Source organism: Miscanthus floridulus, chromosome 7, assembly GCF_019320115.1.
Source record: "Miscanthus floridulus cultivar M001 chromosome 7, ASM1932011v1, whole genome shotgun sequence".
In the NCBI taxonomy this organism is placed as follows: domain Eukaryota; kingdom Viridiplantae; phylum Streptophyta; class Magnoliopsida; order Poales; family Poaceae; genus Miscanthus; species Miscanthus floridulus.
This window is the reverse complement of record NC_089586.1, coordinates 86,727,394-86,736,374: the sequence shown is the minus strand read 5'-3', so window position 1 is coordinate 86,736,374 and position 8,981 is coordinate 86,727,394. Positions and strand designations below refer to the sequence as shown.

The 8,981-nt window shown below is 41.7% G+C and overlaps 1 pseudogene; it reads right to left on the bottom strand.

Moving 5' to 3' along the window:
- Positions 1 to 4,759: 4,759 nt before the first annotated feature.
- LOC136466360 (uncharacterized) lies at positions 4,760 to 6,853 on the bottom strand (annotated as a pseudogene).
- Positions 6,854 to 8,981: the final 2,128 nt, after the last annotated feature.

Genomic DNA, 8,981 nt, shown 5'->3' with positions numbered 1-8,981 from the left:
TTGGAAAAAATAGAGCCTTGATGTCGTTATCTCCTCCAGCTAATTCAATAGATTGGGAATAAACTCTTAGCCATTGTCTTGGTTCTACTTTTCCATCATACTTGGAGTGATTTGCTGGCTTAAATTTGTGTGGTAGTTTCAATGTTTGTAGCCTTCCTGCAAAACAAGGGAATCTGTCGTATGGTTCTATCTTTTCATAATCTGGCGATCTTGCCCTCCTGTAATATGATCTATCTTCTTTAAACTCTGATTCTCCATAGTCATCTTCTTTGTCGAATCTCCTCGATGCTTCTGGGTATCACTGGCTCAGTTCTAGATTGCTCTTTTCTTGTATCCTGAGGTAATGCTCTTGCCTTCCATTATTGTCAGTATTTTCCCCTAGCCTTTGAAAAATTGATCTTCTAGGTGGTTGCTCTTGTGGCTCTTGTGAAAGTTCTTCACCGGGTTGTTTTTCTGATCCCCCGACTTCTTTCTCCTGACCTTCCTTTCTCCTTCCGTTATTCATGAGGGTGTGTAACTCTTTTGTTAACTCTTCAATTCTTTTCCTTTTTGTACTTCTTTCGGCTTCTCTTTTCGCCTTCTTTTTGTTGTATTCCGTTAGTTCTGCCTTGTATTTATTCCAGATTTGCTTAGTTTGTTGAGCCCTGTTCCTCCTTCCAGCCTTCAACTTATTCTTCTTTAGTCTCACTAGTCTTTGCTCATTATTTTCGTTGTTGTTGCTTTTCTCATCTGGCGAGATGTTGCTTTCTGACTCGTCTGAGGATTTTATATCTAGTATCTGGGGCGATTCTAAGGATTGCTCTAGCTGTTCCACCATGTATACAGTGTACCTCTTCCGAGCTCTTCTTGTATGATATTTCATCCTTCGTTTGGTCGAGCTGTCGGTAGTTTCAGAGCTGGATCTGAGTTCTTTTCCCTCTTAGTAAGGTAGTTCTTCAACATTTGTGCTAGCCTAGGCTTTGCTTGAGGTGAAAGAACCTGGCCAATGCACCACACAGTCTTGTGGAGTAACTGTCATGATCATCCCTTCTTGTGCTCCCTCCAGGAGTATTTTTCTTGCTGAATTCATCTTGTCTTGGGTAAAGCGTTGATAGATTGACGCCGCGTTGTGTAGTCCGTACGTTCCCGAGTTCTTTTTTGAGCTGTACGGGTTGTGTTTCTTCACGATCGTTGTTGTGTCTCCGAGTCCAATTAGGCTTGGCTCTTGTGCTGTGAAGATTGCCTTGGAGTCGGATTGTACTTCTTTTTCAGAGTCGGTTTCGTATCCGCTTTCTTCCTCATTCCGAGTTGGATCCGAAGTTGAGAGTTTCGTCGTCTTCACGGCGAGTTCATATTCTACTTCGTCATCGAATTCTTTTTCTTCTCGGAGATGGGTGTGTAGCTTGCCGTCGCCGTCAGCCTTGCAGATCCATGATCCGAAGACGAAGGTTGCTCCCGCCAAAAAAATCATCTTGAGGTTGAGGTCCGCCGAGCTCTCGAGAGAAATTCATCGAAAGCCTCTACCTGGCGTGCTAGCTATCGATGTTTTATCACCGATAGCCTGCCATGGGGGTACCCAGGATAGTTGTTCGGGCTTCGGTGAATAGTGGAACTCGGCGGTTACGCAAAGAGACTCACGATTTATACTGCTTCAGGTCCTCGACTTGGTCGAGTAATAATCTTACGTCCAGTTTGGCGTTAGCCTATTTGTGTCGTATTGCTTTGAATATTGGGTATGCCTCTTCTTCTCTTCCTTTTTTACAAGGGGTCTCCTCTCTAGCCCTTTATAGTCCAGGTGCTGAGAGGAGTTTGTTTATGTCTTACTCGGATACAAGGTCAGAGTCCTAAGCTATGCTTCGGGCGCCTTTCCTAGTATAGTCCGAGTTGGAGTTTTGGTCTTGCACGTTGCTTTGCTTCATGTTTTTCTTGATGATTGGGCTATAGGCCCTGTTGCCAAGGCCCACTTCCCTATAGTATGGTCTATAGGGGACCCATAGGGTTCCCCATCGACAAAGTCAAAGGAACCATCCATCCTTCCAACGTGTGTGGGACTGCTCAACATGAATCTTGAAAGACTGCATTTGTCCCACAAGATACAAACTAAACTCCCCCTCAATTTGTGCATACAAGAGAACACAAAGTATACTCATGCATATCAAAGATCCTGGGGCCAGGGAGAAGTTTACACTATCTTCCAGCTGATTTCAAACTCCTTCAAGCTTGCTTGCAATCCATTAGTTTCAGCTGTTCCAGTTGCTTCCAATTGATTTCGAGTGATTCCAGCTGATTGTAACTCATCACTGATATTTGAAACTGCTGAAGTCAACCAATTACAACTAGTTTCAATTGATTACAGCTGCTGTTTCTGAAAGCCTGCAACTGATTTCATTAAGTTCCAACTAGTTTCAATTAATTGATGCAGCTTGTAAATCTGATTGCAACTCATTTGGACCCACGTGTGAGTTCTTTTATTTCATTAATATTCCTTTGGACCAAACTGATGCTCCTCATCTTCACTGATTCTTTATGACCAACTTGAGAGCCAACTAAAACTTGCTGTTACAATGCAATACAATTCTGTACAGTTAGTTTTCAGATTCTGTCTTCCTCAGAGAAAACTTCATATCTCTCAGACCACTTGTCCAATATGCATGAAATTTGGTAGAGATCTTCATCTATGAGTCCTTGAATTGCTGTAGAAATTTCAGCCCATTTGGACTCCATTTGGTCAGTCAAATAATTTTTCTACCAAAACTGCTCAAGTCTGAAACTGCAGTGCTGAGGCTGATAGAATTCAACTGAAAACTGATTTTCTTCAAAACCAAACTGCATGCCAACTGTACAACAAGTACTAGATATGTATACCATGCTCACAAAGTTTCAGGTCATTTCATCGGCATTTGAAATTCCAAATCCATGCTTGAAGGCAGTCAACTCAGAATTGCAGTTTTCTGGACAGATTTGATGTTTTTGACAATTCTTCTCTTCTTGCCCAATCTTGAGGTGACTTTGGCTGAGAATACTCACAAGATGATATTTCCATTCAGTCCTCTCATCAAAGATTGTAACCTTGTGAATTCTTCCAATAAAGCTCATCCAATTCAACCTTAAACTTGATTTCTCAATTCAACTCTGATTTTAATCTCTTTGGCCTCTTAGTAACCTCATCTTCTTTAGGTGAAGCGTAACCTTCAAGCTTGTGATTCACAAGTAGATAAGCACAACCTCTTATGAATTTTCTGTGAATAAGCTCTAACACAAGAGGGCACTAGTAACACAAGCACTAGTTTCTCATTTAGTAACCCTTTATGTGTGGAAGGCAAGTAGGCTACCAAAATAGAGAAACCTCATAACATGGACTAAATCTCCCTTGATGCCTCATGCACATTCTTTTGAGTGGAATGGAAATGTAAATGTGCATGGATGGTCATTTAAGTTCAAAGGGTAGATTTAAGCCATATTATGGTGAGTGACTAATATACATGAAGCAATTCCAAAACAGCTAGAGAGAATACATCACATAGTTTTGGATTGATGGACTTGATATGATAGCACACTCCATTTTAGAAACACATTCTGATTTAGCTAATGAGACTATACATATAACTTAGAGAGAAAGATTAGTCTCACAACACTAGTCATAGAGTAAAGCCCATTTTGATAAGTACTCTAAGTATTTGAATTTCTCACATAGCACTTTATTCATTTAAGAACTTGGGATTTCACTCTATGTCTAGGTCATGGCAACAATAGTATATTCAAATTGAACTATGGCAAGAAATACTCACAACCATTGCAGCATGTAGATGCCCATAAGATAAAGATGAAATTTTTTGGCAATCTACCAAATGACAAGAATCCACCAAGTAGAGAGTTCTTGAACTATGACTAATATGTGCCTCTACTTGAGCTTTCTTGAAATTCTTGGTTTGAGGTCCACAAAGGAAACTCAAGTCATCTATGCTGCTAGGTGTAGATGATCAATTCAATTCCTATCACACTTCTCTTTCATGACCAATCAACCAATGTGTATCCTCAAGTGCTCTCTTTCCCTAAGTGGCTACACAAGACACAAAGAGGTAAGATTTGAAATAAATTGCACTTGAGATTTAGATGTTACCACCCTTCTAGAAATATAGCGGATGATGTGGTCTTTTCATCTTCACTTTGCTCATATGAAGGTTGTAGGTTTTGTCCATGAACTAAAATGGAATCAGCTGCTGCTGGAGGAGGGGCGGCACTACCGCCCTTGGGAGCGGCACTGCCGCCCTGCTGATTTTGCAGTAGAGATGTGCAGCACCTCTGCATCGAGTACGTCAGCGGAAATTGTTGTAGCAGCAACTTGGGTAACCTTGAATTAAGTGGCTTAAATTTCTAGTGGCCTAATATCACCGATAGCCAATTGCTTGATCGCCTCATAAGGTATATCCACATCACCTACAACATGAATAAGATCTTGCTCTACTAGAGAGCCATTAAAAGCATCATATGGCAAATGATTCAATTAAACTTGAAATGTTCTAGCCACTCCTAATAATTCACAAACAACACATATTTATGAACCAGTAAAGACTTCACAAGTCAAGTGGCTAGTTATCAAGGCTAAGGTACTTGTTACCGAGGTGAGTATGAAGTTAGAAATATATTCATCAATTTATCTTCTGGTCAACCATATGAGAAAAGACAATATGAATTGGTTGATAGCTTGAGTGAATATTTTCAATCAACTTGCTCAAGCACCCCGAAGCCTCATATCACCTTCAAGTACCTACAACACTCATCAAGCACAATTTGGTACCCAAACTATGTTGGATCCATTAAGGTTAGTCACAAGAGACTTAGGCACCCAAATGGCCTTTGTGCTAGCATGTGGTGAACCAATCACCTTTCTAGCACAAGCGACATTTTTGGGCCTCCTAAATATATTTGAATCAATTGACAAGTTAGGCTTAGGAGTGTTACCCATGGGACAATTCTTACTTAGATGTCCCTTTCCTCGACAAGTGTAGCATAGACGACTCTTGATCTTGCAGGACATCTTATCTTGCTTCTTGTTTGCTTCCTTGTCGGGAAGTGTGGCTTGGTCATCAACCTTGTTGGAACACATAGAGGCATTGTGTCCCATGCTAGAGCACTTGACATGAGTCGTCTTCTTCTTCTCTTGGATCTTGTTCATGCCCTTCTTTTCCTTCTCCAAAGAGCAATTTCTTACATGGTGACCCTCTTTCTTGCACTTGAAGCAAGTGATGAGAGTCTTCTTTGCTTTCTGGGGCTCTTGCTTTGATTTGGAGACCTTCTTCATGAGCTTGACCTGACCAGGGGCAAAAGTGGTAGCCTTCCCTTTTCTGTGGGGGGCGGCACTGCCGCCCTTCACAGCGGCACTGCCGCTCTTAGGTGGCTGTGCTGCTCGGGGCTGTTGTTGTGCCACCATCTGTGCAGGCTGATCTATACCAACTTTACCCTTGATCATGGACTGAGCACACTCAGAGCTATTTTCCACCTTTCTCCCATTGGTTTTAGCTCCTTTTTCATGCTCAAACCCATCTTTAGTTGAGGGATACCTTTCACTCTTGTATTGTGGCCCTTTTTGTTTCTCTATTTTCTTGCCACTGTTTTGGGTCTTGCCATCCATGCACTCTTTTGCTATGATCTCATTGAGCCTAGCAATCTCCTTTCTCATGGCCTCCATATTAGTAAGGTTAGTGGCATAAATATTCAAATCAAGATTAAAGCATTTTCCACAACCTTGATTTGTGGAGGGAGTAGAAGCATCACTTGCTTTGGGGAGATGTGAGTTGCTATCCCAAAGAAGGCTATATTGCTCCTCAAGTTCTTTGTGCTTGCCGTCCAAGCAACAATACTTTTCCTTGAGTGCAATATGATCCTTCTTTAGGAGAGCATGGACACTTTGCTCTTTAGCCAAAGCTTTGCACAAAGTGTCTACCTCACTTCTCTCCAATGCAAGAGCTTCCTTGCTAGCAATGTAAAGATCCTCTTGTTTAACTAGAGTCTTTTCTCTAGATTCTAGCTCAGCTTGTGTTGCCTCTAAATCCTCCATTAGCTTTGAAATAAATAACTTGGTCTTTCTATCCAAATTTTTAATTATGTTATTTATTTCTTCATCATTAGAATCATCATCACTAGAAGTATCACTAAGATCACTACTAGAGATGTCACTAGGAGGTGGAGAAGGTTTGCCTTTTGACTTTACCTTCTTACCCTTTGTCATAAGACATACATGAGAAAAGGCATAGATAGTTGAGCACTTTGGTGAGGTGGATTCATCACTTGGCCTCCACCGATCATAAGCTTCTTCTTCCTTCAAAATGTTAGTCTCACAAGAACTAGAGGAAGTAGAAGTACCACATGTAAAGGCATTGTTCTCACCAACCATTTCATTACCATTCACATATGTCGGTGAGGGAGTGGCTGTGGCAAGATCACTTTAAGCTTTAGAGAGAATCAATTGGGGCTGTTCATTTGTTGATGAAGTTGAGCACTCCTCAAGTGATTCCTCTAATGCAAGCAACTTCTCATCATATTTGGACTTATTGTATCTTTCTTTAAGTGTGGTCCAAATGATATGAGCATCACCAAGTGGTTCATCATCCCCAAATATGGCAGCATCTAATACATCTTCACTCAAAGCACTAAATAAGACATTAGCAGCTTGAGCATTGTATTGTAAGCATTTCACTTCCTCTTTAGATAAGAGGGTCCAATCATCACTAGGAGGTGAAATGCTCACATCTACAATCTGCTCTATATGAGGACCCATGGCACTAAAAATATCAAGTACACAAGCAGACCAAGATGCATAGTTTGAGCCATCGGAAAGTAGAAGTTTTAGATATACCTCCTCACTTGTCGACATCGTTCTCTCAAGGCGGTTAAGCCCGAATTTGAGAGTCTAGCTCCGATACCAATTGAAATGACCTTGATGTCGCCTAGAGGGGGGGTGAATAGGCCTACAAAAATTTCAGCTCAAACAAAAGTTAGAACTAAGGGCGGCACTGCCTCCCTTTGAGGGCGGCACTGCCTTCCTGCGACCGTGAGTCCAACACAACCCAAACTTGGTGGATATGTACTAGGGATATCCAGTAACGATCCTACAAAATTTTAGCTCGAATCTCTGCCAGAACAGAGGGTGGCACTGCCGCTCTCTATAGGGCGGCACTGACGCCCTTCAAAAACTACTCAGTTTACTGTGAGGTTTTGCAGAGATAAACTAGATGTCCTGAGCTACTCAATGTTGCAGAATTAAGATAAAGTCCAGCTCGAAGACTGGATATCACAGAATTAACTTTCTAGCTCAAATCAAATCCTCAAACCCTAACAATGTCTATGCAAAGAATATATGAAAGATAACAGCACACGATAGACAAAGATTTACTCCGTGGTTCGGCTCGCCACCAAGGCTTGCCTATGTCCACGTTGTTGAGGTTGGCCACAAATGGCTAGGTCTTGCCACCAAGGCTTGCCTTTCCCTTGTTCTCAAATCAAGAGAGTGAACTCTTGAAGTGAGGGGTGATTCCACTAGCTGCAAGAGATGATTACAAACTTCCCGCTGCTCACCACAAGCACGGGAGCTCGCCGGGCGACGCCTAGCCTTCTAGGAGGCTTCACCTCCAAGATTAACAAATGCGCAACGAAGATCGACGAAGCCTAACAAGTGCTCAAGGTTAGGATTGCTCTAATATGCTCTCTAGCTCTTAATCACACAGCCCCAACACTTAATCACACACTAAGCACTTTACTCTCACAAAGAGAGGGTTGGGGAGAGCTCATACAAGGCTTTGAAAAGGTTTTGAAGGTCTGGAGCATCAGCAGCACGACTAGGGGCCATGGGATGGGTATATATACTCATCCTACTTACACTAGCCGTTAGGATTTGAAAACTAGCCGTTATGACTGTACATGGGCGGCACTGCCGCCCTCCCAGAAACAGCACAGGTCACCTCACGGAAAAAGCCATAACTTTTTACTCCGAACTCCGTTTTCAGTGATCTTAGACATTCCGGAAAGCTTGTTTCGAGGGCTACTTAACCCAGCAGAGAACAAGCCCAAGATCAACAAGTGTAGGTGCAGTTCTAAGTGTTTCTCTCATGTTAGCACTTGGGTTCGGTTAGTTTGAGCACTTGAGACTTGTCTATGATTCGTATTGCATCCCCCTTGATGGTACGACATACCTATACTCAAGAGAAAGACAATGTAACTAATTCAACCACTTGAGTCTTTAATATCTTCATATGCCATTTCTTCTCAATATCACTTCACAAGAGGTTGCAACCAATTGCAACTGTCTCGTCTCTTTGAGCAAACATACCTTGAGCATGTGACTTGAACCATTTCAACTCATATATCAGTTCACCTCAATGGCTTCAAGTCACTTCCACTAATGTTTTGATCCTCAACACAATATGACTCCTCATAGCTTGATTAGTTCCTCGACTCAATGCAAGTACTCTCTTCTTTACCTTAGTCATGGTACCTCGGTCCCCAAGCCATCGCTTGCCCTTCACCTCCGCTTAGTCCCTCGAAGCCTTTTCCTTGCTATCTTCACCTTATCAAGCCATACTCAAGTCATATCACATTAAGCATCCATTGACAAACCATTTCTTCAATATTGTGATCCTTGCTTGAATATCTTCTAGAAATGAATGTTGAGATCAATCAAGCTTTAGTTGGATTCGCATAGATTGAGACATATGAATCAACATCAATATGGTCAAGCCAATTCACGATTCCTTATCTCCTATTCATTTTGGCTTGACACTCCTAACACTTACTTTAATCTTCATCTTCATACTTCTAGCTTGATCAAAACAATGCAAAGTGATTCTCCAAATATTTATCCATACAAGCAAACCAATGTAGAGACCGACATATATCCAATATGAGTTAAGTCCTTGTCATTTGACCTTTGCTTGGCATTTCCTCACTTATGCATACTTGATTCATCCTTCAACCTTGATCAAAGCTAGTTCACTATCAAACTCATA